The sequence below is a fragment of the Pinus tabuliformis genome, chromosome 8 (assembly GCF_031772625.1).
Source record: "Pinus tabuliformis cultivar Carrire ecotype Pingquan chromosome 8, CPIR1, whole genome shotgun sequence".
In the NCBI taxonomy this organism is placed as follows: Eukaryota; Viridiplantae; Streptophyta; class Pinopsida; order Pinales; family Pinaceae; genus Pinus; species Pinus tabuliformis.
In genome coordinates this window covers 1,736,940,632-1,736,955,281 of record NC_142294.1, presented here as the reverse complement: position 1 = coordinate 1,736,955,281, position 14,650 = coordinate 1,736,940,632, and positions in this window count along the sequence as shown.

Below are 14,650 nucleotides of genomic sequence, written 5' to 3'. Positions count from 1 at the left end.
AGGCAGAAAATCAGCCAAGCAGCACCGGGAAGAAAGTTCGCAAAAGGACATAGCTCTAGGGATTCAAACCCCTATGGACTCCTTCATTACAGGTTCCCAAGAGAAAGATACAGCAACCAAAGAACTTGAGAGGCGAGCACCTCCTCGATCGAATGTCTTATGATGAAGCTTTTATCTTGGAATAGCAGGGGTATGGGGCACCCCTCCAAAACAGCGGCCCTAAGAGATCTTCTTCATTCAGAAAGCCCTGAAATCGTTTTACTTCAGGAAACCAAACAAAATCAGAATGATATGCAGACAATCATTGAATCACAAAAATCCTTCATAGGGATCAGTAGTAATTCCAGAGGAGCCTCTGGAGGAATCACCACTATGTGGAAAAAGCAGCATTGGAATTGTGCATCTTCAGTCATCAACTCAAATTGGATCAGGACCAACCTCGTCAACAAAGAAGAAAACTGTGATATTATCATTTATAATATCTATATCCCCAACCATTTTCCGAAAAAGGAACAATGCTGGAAGGAATTGAAGCAGGAAATAGATAAGGAGCAGAATACAAATCTTATCCTTGCGGGAGATCTCAATTTAATTCTCCACGCGAACGAGAAAAGGGGGGGTGCCTTCACCCCAGATCCTTTTAGAAGGCAGCTAGAAACCATCATGGCGGAAGTCGAATTGCTGGACATTATACCAAAGAATAGAAAATACACGTGGAACAATAGACGTCTGGGACCAGGTAACATTATGGAAAGGCTGGACAGAATCTTGATCAATGTTTCTCTTCTTTCCTATTTTGCTGCAGGTCATACCAAAATTCTAAGCGCTACAGCTTCAGATCATTCTCCCATCCTTCTAACGTTGGACGCACATGCCAACCTGGGACCAATCCCTTTCAGATACAATCCATTATGGAAAGAAAGCCCTGAGGCTGAATCTATTATAGCAGAAACATGGAAGAAACATGTTGAAGGATCCCCAAATTATATTTGGGAAACTAAAATTCGAAACATAAGGAAAGCACTTAAGGATTGGGCAAAAACTAGCTACCAAGAACCAGAAAAAATCAAAGGAAAATTGCAGCAGAGTTTGGAAGAGATACAAAAAAAAATAGAAGAACAAGGACTCACTAATCAGCTCAAAGACAAGGAATGGGAAGTGCAGGAACAACTCACTCAAATTAAGAGAGCAGAAGAAGTCAAATGGAGGCTTAAGTCGCGAGAAATATGGTTAAAAGAAGGGGACAAAAATACAGCATACTTCCACAAGCAGGCCACTGTAAAAAAATCAAGAAACATTGTAACCGCTATCATTGATAGTCAAGGCAGCAGGCATGACGATCAGGAATCTATCAAAAGGGCAGCCTTCCATCACTACAAGAACCTACTCACTGAAAATCAAGACGCTAGAGACTACACGGCCTTTCTCCAACACCTTCCAAGGAAAATCTCGGCTGAAGAAAATGAAAGGATGAATAGAGAAATAACTGAGGAAGAGGTTAAAAAAGCTATCTGGACTCTTCAACCAGACAAATCTCCAGGGCCAGATGGCTTCTCAATTAATTTTTACAGAGACCACTGGCATTTGATAAAAAAAGATCTGGTAAAGATGATTAAAGGAATACAAAGAAAAAAGAAAATGGGGGGGTTCACTAATTCAACAAATCTAGCCCTCATCCCCAAGGAATCCAGGCCCACCTCCTTTTCCAGGTTCAGACCTATTTCCTTGTGCAACACTTCTTATAAGATCTTTGCAAAAATCATAGCTGCTAGACTTCAACCTGTGCTTCCTTCTATCATATCTGAAAATCAGGGCGGCTTCATGGCTAACCGGCAGATTCATGACTCCATCTCCTTGGTTCAAGAAGCTATCCATTCTAGTACCTCCAGACAAGAGAAAGGTTTCGTTCTCAAGCTAGATCTAGCCAACGCATTCGACCGAGTCAGACACTCCTTCTTGTACGCTGTCATGAAAAAAATGGGCTTCAACTCTGAATTCATAAGCACCATCGCTGCATGCATCACTGGCCCTTGGATCTCACCTCTCATCAATGGCCGCCCCTGTGAATACTTTCAATCCACAAGAGGTCTAAGGCAAGGATGCCCTCTCTCACCCTATCTTTTCATCATGATGGCGGAATCCTTCAGCAGCAACCTTGATTACAATCGAAGAGTAGGCCTCATCTCGGGCATCAAGTATGGGAATGGAGTTAAAAATATCAATCATTCACAATTCGCTGACGATACTTTGCTAATTGGCGGGGCCTCCACCACAATAGCAAGGCGCTTCAAATCTATTCTTGACCAATTTATGGAGTGCTCTGGAGGAGAAGTCAACCTTCAGAAAAGCTGCATCTATGGATGGAACATCTCTAATCAAACAGCTCACAACATTGCCAATATATTTGGAGTAGCCTACAAAGAAACCTGGGACCACTTCACATATCTAGGGATGCCAGTTACTTTGGGCGTCCTTAAAGCATCTACCTGGAGTGAAGTAATTGACAAAGTCAAAAGAAAGGTGCAGCAATGGGGAACTCAATGGCTCAACCCAGCGGGTAGATTAATCTTGCTTAAATCAGGTATTTCCTCCTTACCATTATACCGCTTCACTCTTTATCAAGCTCCAGCTTCTTTCCACAACAAGTTAGAAATTGCTCTCCGTAATTTTTTATGGCAAGGAGGGAAACAAGATAAAAATAGATTCAATTTGGTCAATTGGAGAAATGTAATCCAATCTCCAGATAGAGGTGGATTGGGAATCAGAATGCCTAAATTACTGAATCTTGCCTTTGGGATTAAAATGGCCTGGAGACTCATCAGTGAACCTAAAGCCTGGTGGAAACAGGTTCTTGAATGCAAGTATCTTTCAGACAGCAGGCAAAGATTACTTGAATCTGATATTCCAGCAAAGGACTCCACTAAAATATGGCAACTTTGTAAGAAAGCAATTCCCATTCTTGTCCAAAATACTTCAAAAATTCCAGGGGATGGGAGCAGCATTAATTATGCCACTGATAAAATTATGGGTTTTCAACCTATAAATTCTGTAGAAGAAGCCATTCCCATTATTATTTATCTGCATAGTAAGGGCATCCAGAGGCTGGATCAAATCTCAAAATGGGACGAGGAGAGCGGAGCTTGGCTTAGCTGGGAATTTCCGGTCATTCCTCCACACTTGGACTCTAGCTTGCAAGCCCTCATTAAAAATCTCCAAAATAGAGCTCCTATTAAAAAAGGAGCTCTAGATGGGCTCAGATGGGACCCCACGGGCTCAGGGTATACCATTAAATCTGGCTATCAATTCATCTGCAATAGCACTTATCAAGCTCCGGTTTGGAATCAATGGCGAATAATCTGGAAATCTGAGGCCATCCCAAAGGTCAAATTCTTCATCTGGCTGTTGCTTAAAGGGAAAATTCTCACCTCGGAAAATTTAAAAAAAAGAGGGATATATGGTCCCTCAATCTGTCCTAACTGCTGCTCTGAGGAGGAAACCATCCACCATCTTTTTCTTGAATGTGCCTTTGCGAAGAGATGCTGGACTATTATGGCCAAACTTGGCAATATAAACTGGCAGCCCCAGCAAAACATTGCTGAGACAATACATTATTGGAGAAGGAATTGCCCCTGGAAAGATAAGCGGAGCAAGATTGTCAAAAGAACCTGGGACATCATCCCACACAACCTTCTCTGGAAAATCTGGCTCACTAGAAACAAGAAAATTTTTCAAAACCAAGAAGGCAATGTTAGAATAACATGTAGCAGTGCTCACCTTCTAGCGCAGGAAACGATAGTAGTCAAATGCTCAGGCATCATTAAAATTACTGATTACACTACTGAGGAAAGGATCATGATCAGTCATATTCTAGATAGTACAGGCCATCATCATAATATTCAGAGAAGGAGCGCGAATCCTAACCACAAGATCAAACAATGGGAAATAAGGCTCTCATCTCAGGAATTCAAGAGATGGATGACGAGCAATAACTGTCCAATTTTACTCTTTGACGGGGCCTCTAAGTCCAATCCAGGACCAGCAGGAGCAGGAGGAGTTATTCTAGATGAGAAAGGAGAAGAAATAAGTAGCTATGAATGGAGTTTAGGAGTCAAAACTAACAATATTGCGGAGGCTCTTGCTCTGTTCCAAGGTTTGATGCAACTTCAAAAAAGGGGTATCAAAAAGGCAATCGTGCTAGGAGACTCTTCGATTGTCATCGGATATATGAATCATCACAGGCCGTCATCAAATAGCAGCCTCCAACAACACCTCTGCCGCATCAATCTCCTCACCGATTACTTCAGTACAATTCGGTTCTATCATATTCTGCGCACACACAATGGGGCAGCGGACAGTCATGCTAATAAAGCCGTCGGATATCGAGAGGGAACCCTAAGGCACAATCAGCAATCCTTCTTCCAGCCTCTGCCATGAATCTAGTGAAATCTGACAATCCCCAAGCGCGCAATCCCAACAAGCGTGCGGGGGGTATGGTGACTACAGTTTTCGGGCACACGAAAAGCCCAATCAATCAGCTTCAGAATACGATCAGCAATCCATTGGTAATCCCAAGCAAAACTCATAAACGAAGAGGACTGACCAAGGATCTCACTGCCTCAGACAATCGTCCCAGAAATCCCACAAAATACTTTAACTCTGCAGAGAATCGGTCTTCTGAAAAGAATTCAGGATGCCGCAGTCGGATTCAATCTTTAAATAGGAGAGCAGATCCTCTCATCTTACAGCATAACGTCCAAGAGCATCACTGTGAAGTCGAAGGAAGCAACCAGGGCCAGCTGCGACATAGAAGATGTGCCTTGGTATCGATTTTATTTCCCCTGCTTTTTATTTCGCTAACCTATCTATTGGACTCTTACAGGAACAGAACTAAAGGATTGATCAAGAGCTTCAGAAGCCCTCCTTCTATACCCACCGCTCCTCTCTCAGCTCATTTGCTGATCGTCGACCCTTGGCTCTCCATCCCGCCCCCCTCTCTTGCTCCTTCCTGGCTACTTTCCCCCTTCTCTTTTCCCTGCCATTATACAGAGCGTCATCTCTCTGATCCGCCCTCTCTCTTATCCTCGAAGTTGAGACTTGGGCTCTCGAACTCCCTCTGTTGCAGCTTATTCTCTATCAGATCCGACATCAAACCGTGGTCCCCTCTTCCTTGTAACCTCACGGAGCCCTTAGGCTGTTCTTGTGATTCTGTCTCTTTTAAAATCAATCCTTTCTCTGTGATGGCGCGTGAGGAGCAATGTTTTCACTGCCGAGACCTACAAGCGGAATTCGACGAGGTCAGAGCTCAACAGCGAATTCTGGAAGATCAAGTGCGAAATATGGAAGCTAGGCAAGCAGAAAAGATCCATTGTCTGGAAGGAAAATTTGAGGAGCAGTTCAGAAATCTCCATGCTAAGTACCGTACAGAAATGGAGTTGTTTCTCCACAGGGTTCACTCGCTTCAGGATCAGTTCAACGGGCTTAGCAATAGATGCATCCATGCTGAGGAATCATTGGCAATTTTAAGAGACATTTTGGAAGCCAAACAGAAAGCAAAATCAACTTCTTCAAGCGTCAATCCAATGGAAGCAGATCAGCACCCAGAGGACTCTACTGCGAGGAATATCAGTCATATTTCCATCGATTAAATCATGTATTGCAAATGCAAATTTTTGTGTCTTCAGTTCGTCCGAATCTATAGTAGTACTTGCTCTTTAGTAGTCCGAATTTTGAGAATCCAGCTCAGGGATAGGGACCTCATTCTCTATCCTTGGATTTGTAATGCTCTTGCAGCAAACTATGTATGGCTTTATGCCTTAGCACTTTTTTCAATCAATACATAGCATCCGAATTTGTTAAAAAAAAAAAAAAACAAGGAGAGAGAGACGAGGGTTTCAGTTGCAGTTAGAGTGGTACATTGTCAAGTTTTGGAAGGCGACCAGACTTGGACGTGGTGCTTCCGGTGAACAATGGACGGTGATTTTGAGTGCAGGTTTTTTATACTTGCAGCGCGCAAAAGTAATAGATTGGATTGGCGGGGAAGTCCACAAGCGATATCCAACTCTGCCAATATGCATCGGACTCCCATTATGTTTGACAGATTTGGATGGTGAATTAATTTTGGTTTTCCTCTGCTTGCTGTGACGCTGAAATATTGAAATTGGAAATGAAAGCAGGCCGAAATCCTCAAAATCGTGAAGGTGAAGGCCCGTCTTCAAGGGATGTGGAAGCTCGAAATTACTCCAAATCCTGAACTCCCCTCTTCATCTTCATATGGATGTGGGAATTGAGAGCAGGCCGAAATTACTCCAAATCCTGAACACCCCTCTTCATCTTCATCTGGATGTGGAAATTGAGAGCAGGCCGAAATTTCTCGAAATTAAATCGTTCCTGCAGAGGAGGGCCGTCGAAATTTCTCAAAATAAAATCGTTCCTGAAGACTTCAGAAGGGCCATCGAATTTTTTTCTCAAAATGAAATCGTTGGTGAAGAGAAGGGCCATCGAAATTTCTGAACAATGGTGAAGAGAAGAGGCATGTTCACATGGATTTGCAAGAAACAGGAGAAAGGCAAGTTTACAGTTGATCCGTGGAAGGGGCGAATTCAGAAAACGTTTGGTTTGAAATACGCATATTTTAAAGCTGTCTGTCTGTGTGTGAGCAATTGGTTGATGTAGTGTAAAGGCACTTCTCTTCTGCACGTCCAGAAAGGAAGTTTTACATTTAAATGCGCGAATGTGGTGTGAAATGCGTATTGTGAGTGTGAGCAATCGATTCTGTTCTCCACGTCCAGCTGTGTTCTGCTCGTTGTCCTTGACAAAAATATGGATGGATTTTCACAATAAGAATTGAATTGGTACCACAATGCGATGAGCCGAGCAAAGACAGAGACACAGAGGATAGAAATGTAATGGTAATGGTGAGTGAGTGAGTGAGAGAGTCACATATATCCCACACGCGCGGGGGGCGCAGAAACCAAAGCGTTGATAGTGGTGGGCGTGAGGTGTAATTGGATGAGTGGGTGCGCCCTGCTCCAAGTAGAGAGTTGGTACATGGCCCCCTGTCGAAGGGCAGGGTCCGGGAGCTTCTTCCGGGAAGTGTCATGCGCCTTAGAGAGGAGGGGAACGCGTGAGGCTGGCTTCACAGAGCAACGACTACCTCCCGCTCCCTGCAGTGGAAGGATAACGTGACCGCTTTTCTAATTAATATTTATATTTATATTTGAATTTGAATATATCATCCATTTCATATTTTTTAATTAATATTTATATTTGAATATATCATCCATTTCATATTTTTTAATTAATCTCATTAATATTTATATTTGAATATATCATCCATTTCATATTTTTTAATTAATATTTATATTTATATTTGAATATATCATCCATTTCATATTTTTTAATTAATATATCATCCGCTATTTTAATTTCATTTATATTTAAATATATCATCTGCTATTTTAATTTCATTTATATTTAAATATATCATCCAGATATTGCTATTTTAATTTCATTTATATTTAAATATATCATCCGCTTATATTTCTAAATATATCATCCAGATATTTGATAATGTCTTTCGGATTATCAAAATTAGTATGGACCACTAAAGTCTAAAATCAGTCATCCACATATTTTATTTTAAACATGAGGTCATGGTCCCTTTGTCCGTCATAAACTCTCACCACATGAAATGCTCTTTTAAAATCATCCAGATATTTTAATTTAAAAATCATGTCTAGTCCCTTTGTCCGTCATGAACTCTGACCACATGAAATATGACAAAGTAAATATTGCCTCTATTTGTCAGTGGTAGTTCTAGGTAATGGTCCCTATCAATCAAAGTTCATGAAGTCATAGTTCTTTTGTTAGTCGGGAACTTTGATTGACATGAATTATATGAACTTTAACTGTCAAAGGAACTATGTATGACCTTCATTTGTCAGTTTGAATCCTAGGGAATAGTCCTCTCCAATCAAAGCTCTTGAGTTCACAATTCCTTTATTAATCAAGAAATTCGACAGACATGAACTATGACCACAAGGACTACGACGAACGAAATTCGACTGAGAAATGAACTATGACCTTCATTTGTAGATCATAGTTCTAGGGAGTATTTCCTACCAATGAAAATTCCTCGGGTCATAGTTCCTTTGTTAGTTAGGGACTCTAACTAATACGAACTATGATGAAGGAACTTTGGTTGGCAAAGGAACTAGGACCTTCATATGTCGGTCGTAGTTCATATCAATCAGAGTTCTTGAGGTCACAGTGCCTTTATTAGTAAACCATTGTGACATCGGGAGATTTGACTAACAAAGGGGATATGACCTTCATCCATCAGTCATTTTTCCAAGGATGGTTCCTATCAGTCAACTTTCTTGAGGTCATAGTTCCTTCAGTGATTTGGAACTTTTCCGGTGAGGAACTTTGACTAACAAGAATAGTGGTGAAGGAAATTTGACCAACAAAGGAACTATGACTTCCATTTTCCCATCGTAATCGCAGGGAATAGGTCCTCTCAGTCAACGTTCCTAAGGTCATACCACCCTTTCTTAGTCAAGGACTCTGACCGATAGGAACTTTGAGGAAGAAACCTCGACCAACGGGGTAACTACGACCTTCGCTTGTTGGTCATAGTTCCTACCATTCAAAGTTCCCAAGGTCATATATCCTTTTTCCAATTAGGAACTCTAATTGACGGGAACTATGGCCAACGGATTTTGGTGCAATTCGACCAACATTGATAGCTTGAGTCCAACAATTTCCATTAATTTCATACTTCTTTAATTTTTGGCATCCCTTCCATCCGATCGAAGAACTAATCTTAGACCGTGCTATTCAAAATTCCATGGTCAAAATCCTAAATCTTTAATGAATGCTTGTGGGTTGGCGAAATTTGGCTACAATTGCTAAACTACTCCTTTGAGTTTTACGCTCCCCCACAAGCCTCCCTTCTTCTAATTTGCCATCTCTCCTAGCTCAACATCACCTCTTACCCTTGAATCCTTGTATGTCACGGTGGATGAGGAATTACGGGTTCTTGGTCAACACGCCTTGACTTAAAATGGACCAAGAACCCAAATGCCAAAGTCTCATCCTCAAATTTCCCATCAACAAGGTGGAATTAGAACTTCGAAGAAAAACCTTGTGAGATTTGGGCAAGAATTTCATATGAAAAGGTTCTAGTTGTTCCACATACTAACTAAAGTTCGCGGCCATTGCTACAATAAAAGCCATGAATATTCATTAAATGGAACCTTTTAAGTGTTTTAAGAGGTGGCAAGAAGATGAAATGGAGTGGGATTTTGGATGTAAGGTTTCGGAGAAAGTGGGTATAAATTCCAATTTATGGTTTCAAAAAAGGTATTAGTTTATTATCATGGTTATCTAAGCGGATGATAGCAATTTGGAATAACTTAGATAGCGGACAAGCCTAGTCTCTTTCCCCTTAAAATTATTGCTCGAATCTATTAGGAATAATGCCAAACGTTACGCTCCACATGATTAATGGGAATTTTTAACCATGGAACTGTTCCATTAGAGGTTTTGGTTCATTTTAAGCAAACCCAAATCAACGGAAGTTTGAAAAAATGAGTAGGTCAACGCAAAACCTTACCTCGTCTTAAAAAATAAACTCACCAAAAAGGTTGAGTTTGCCCACGGATTATCTTAGTCCATGCAACTCTCAACTTTGGGATGAAATCATGTTACTCGTCAAAATCGCTCCCCGTCCCTCACCCCATAAGTTGTGAGGACAACCCACCACAATCACATCCTACAGTCTAGAAGGAAATTAAAGTATATTTGTATTTCCATCGCAAGGAAGCAACTTTCTAAGCATAAAAATCTAGATGGATGAGGTAATATTCTTGAAGGTACTGCGATCGATACTATTTTGGATATTAAGTCAAGCGGATTTGGAATAGGATTAATATTATAGGTCAATGAGACAAAAGTAAGGGGAATTAAGGATGGTGAAATTGGTACAATAGAGCACATTGAAACTCGTTGAGAGGCTGCTGAGTTTGTAACGCCGACACCTAGGACCAAAACTGAGCAATAACATTCCGGTGCGGCTAATGGTTAGATGGACAATGTAACCATTAAGGATGAATCCATTGAAGAAATGCTTGATGTATGTCTTTTGGTGACGCATGTATATATTGTCCACCTTTTGAATAATATGTATGAACACCACTGATGTACTAGTGCAGATATGTTTTGGTGTGCATATTCGATGCATTGTTGTAACCTTTTATTCTTGTGCTCGTTGTTCATAATCTATCTTAATCATTCTTCTTATTATGTGGGATTGTTCGTTGTAACACGATGAATCTAATCCCATCTCTTCACCACATGATCCTGTGCATCTTGAACAATGTGAGATTAGTCTCTAGTCTATAACTTACACATGAAATCTATATTAAACCGCGATGACACTGGTATTCTTAGTTTCGGGTTGAACTTTGTGTTGACCCAAATGCTCATGATTTTGAACACCCTATCAAAGTGGTTGTTTGCTCTAGTGGCAAAGCATATCGAGATGTTTTAGCATGGCGTGAGATTAGTTCTTCAATCTTATTGGAGGGATGTTGAAAATTAAACAAATATAAAATTAAAGGAAATTGTTGAACCGGTGTTATTGATATCGATCATTCTGCACCAAAATTCACTAATTCAACCAAATTTTGGTCACTTCTAAACAACACTAGTCATTCAAACTAGTTTTCACTTCTCATGTTGTGCATTGATCAAAACTAGACAAAATCCATTAAAATTGGCTATTGTGATAAATCACACGCAAAACAATTAATTTAATTGGTGTTGCGCCATCCCCATTTTTATTTTTTATTTTTTTTAAAACACCGCAACTACCCAAAGATTGGTTTCGATCTATTTAATGATTCCACCCATCTTCAATGGACTTATCTTGATCGAATTGTGACGTGAAATGGCATTCATTGTGGCAAGGTACAAACATTGGTATTGGACATTGAGTATACACTGATGTACAGATGGTAGAAAACCAATATTTGGATGAGGATTTGTAATTGTTTTTGGACTATTGAGACAATTTAGATCCTCAACATTATGTATTTTGATTCAAAAATGTATTGATTGAGTGCCATTAGATTCCACTGGGCGTCATGTATTTACGCTTACATTCTTTATGCATTAAAAACTTTTATAGCATTGGTGTCTAATAGGTTGGATATATATATATATATATATATATATATGAACGAACATTTTGGACCACATACATACATTAATTGTAGATTATAGTATAATTATTTTTGCACTCTTTACACAATTTAGATCATCAATGTTATGTATATTTGTTCAAAATATATTTCAATTAAATGTCAATAGATTCCATGTATTTACCCTTACATTCTCTGTACATCAAAAATACTTTCTATAATTGTTGTTTAGTAGCTTACATTGTTTTATTCTTATTATTATTATTTATGCAAGTGTTGTTTAATAGCTTGGATATATATAATTGAACATTTTATATATGTCTTGGTTGAACATTTTTCTCCCGTTCATGACTTTGAGGTCGAACCTTTTTGGTTTTGGTTCTAATCCTGCTTCTTATTTTGCTTCATCCTGTCCAACTCCAGTTCTAAGGAGGTCCTAATTTAAGGGTTAACTATTTTGATTTGGAATCCGATTTGTGATAATGTGTTTGATTCTAAATCCAGTTCCAATTTAATTAATGATTTTAGTGTTAAACGGTATTAGTTCGAGCTCTAGTGCTACTAATATTCATTTAAGCACCATAACCAATATAGATTAACGAAAACGAATAACTTAGAGTACAACATGATTAGCCTTAATGGTCAAGAACATGTGATTATTCCTAAGACGTCACACATTCAAATCCAAAGCGGCATAAACCACTAATATGGATTCTATGGCGCATACTTAATAAAATTGATTACTGTCAAGTCGACATGCCACTCGCCCTTTTTGTCAAATTGAATTACCTTGGACCCAAGTTTGAGTCTTTGTAGTCGAGTCAAACTCTCCAGTGGTGAGTCAAACGCATTAGTAACCGTGAGTTAGATCCTTAGCTATGAGTAACCCATGGCGTGTTTACTGCCAAGTAAATCAACTTGCAGGTGAAGGGAAAAGTTCACCACTATAACATGTAAGTGCCTAAAAGGAAAAGAAAAACTTCCATTTTGAATTATTTTTGTTGTTGAGATTTGGGAAAGTTCGAATTGAACTCGTGCACTCCAGCCTCACCAAGTTCATGAGCCATGGTTTTAAAAATTGCTTTAAGTTGGCTCAAATTTAATGATATCCAAATTTTAAAAAATAAAGCAACTATGTCATCGGACTAGACAAACAATGCTCAATGCTCAAAACCATCATAGTAAAAGGGGCAATCGAAATTAGGGAATCTTACCAAAGAAATTATAATAGGATAAAAAACAATGTAATGTTGTCACATGAAGGCCTTGGGATTTCAAGGGGAGACACGAATTGGTCTAGGCAAGATATAATCAAATTCATTTATATGTATCTCAAACTGTGATTGATGGCAATGCGTGGGTGCCTTTTACACGACACAATGCAAACAATCTTGCTAGAAGGATACTTCACAAGGAAACAAAATAGCTCTAAAAAGAGAGATATGTGAAGACAATCGACATAACCATTTTGGGAAAATTCCACCATCACTTATATGTGACATGACCTATAGAATGCAATTTTTAATAGTTTATTCTGCCACATAAAGTGATTTTTTTCTCAGTGGCGTATATTCTTCTACCTATCTCCTTTTCTTACGTGTCAATCATATCCATCCATGATGAGTATTCTTGCTAACCCTGCACACTTGTCTTGTACAATGATTAGTGGCATTGGCAAAAGTGTTCACATAAATGCCATAAGTTGGCAATGCAAGTGAAAACTTAAAGGAGAATGTGGGGGCCTAATACAAAGGGTATGGGTGCTTAATATACATGAAGTGAGGTTTTGAGCCCCGTGTTTCACTTCATGAAATTTGAGAAATTCATATCATCTACTAGTCAACCTTTTTATAATGACTCTGCGGCCATTGACTAATAATGAGCTATAATTTAATTAAATAGGAATACCCAAGTCAACAGTTCACCCATGTCAAGTACTCATAATGCCTTACATTATTGAATCAAAATTGTCATTACGTCACCTTGACCTCTTTTTCTTTAGGCAAAATCTAGGGAGAGAGACCGGTGTGTATACCTATGCTAAACCAAAAAAATTGTTTGTCGCAAATTTGAACCTTGATTTCACCAACAAGGAGAGAATTTGAAGCTTGAGTTTCACCGCCACGAGATTAAAAGAAAACAAGAGCTTCTTTACAAATACAATATTAGTCAACGCATAGATAAATTCTAACATGGGAACATGAATGGTTTGGCTCTATTCCCCATTCATGAATGCAACTACTGCTTGCTCATATGTGCCAAAGACTCATATTCTCCACCCAAAACCATTCATATCAAGCCCCCATTCCTCGAAGGATACAATGGTATAACCATTAGAATTCAAGTCCAATTTCGCAGCCAGTGTGAGAATTTAATATTCCCGTTGGAACATGTTTTATCTTGATTCACATAAAATTTTGTTGCCTCGTGCATTTGACCATTTTCATGCAGAGACGAAGCACTGGAAAACACTGACACATTTTTATGCAGAGACGAAGCACTAGAAAAGGCTAATGTTGTTGGCATGGGTTGAAGAACAACCACTCCATTGATTCAAAAGCTTCCTTTTCCTCCCAGATAAACGACTGTCATTTTCTTATGCTTTTACTATGTCACTAGTAGCCTTCTCATTCAAAATGGTTGAAGAGTCCTTGGTCCTAGAAAAAAGAGAAGAAATATTTTCTTCCCCTGACAATTCTTGCAACCTCGTATCTTGATTGATTTCTTCCTACTAAAACTGCACTATTGTATACCATATGCATATCTTGACACTTTTTTGCGGGAATCTTCATTGAACTCTCATTCGAAGCGAGGGAACTATATCTAGACCAATCTGCAGCCTAGAATTATTGACAGAAAATTTGAAATTCTGGAAATAGACCAGATATTATTTTAGTCAAAGTAAAGAAAGTCAAATTAGAAAATGTAGATGTAAAAACATTCACTTTTCAGTCTTGAGGCCTTCTCAAAAAAATTTGAACAAGTAACTTCCAATCCAATTGACCCCAAGTTGTAACTTGAGAGAGTTTCCCCGCTTTCTCTAGAACTGACTGCAAAGGATTTCTTTGTGCTCCCATACGAAGTTGCAAGTGTCTATGAACTCGCTCAAAAGAGAGGCACGCAATCAACATGACATTTTAAATTCAGACTTCTCTATGGCATAGTAGAGTCACATACAAAGAATGGAAGCCAAGATGGGAATTATGGGAATTATAGCCCTTAGCTCTAGTGGTTTTCATGACCTTCTCTGTACCTCCATTTGCATCCACAGGGACTATATGATCCGCAAAGTGCTAAAATACAAGGAAAAAAAAAATGTGTTACCTAGATATACCTTCTCTTCTTGCATCATTAGTCTTAGAAAAAAACATCATTTCGAGGGGCTAAAATGGTCTAGGGACCTAAGGACCGTAAACCAGAGGCATAGTCTCTAACAGAAATAAACC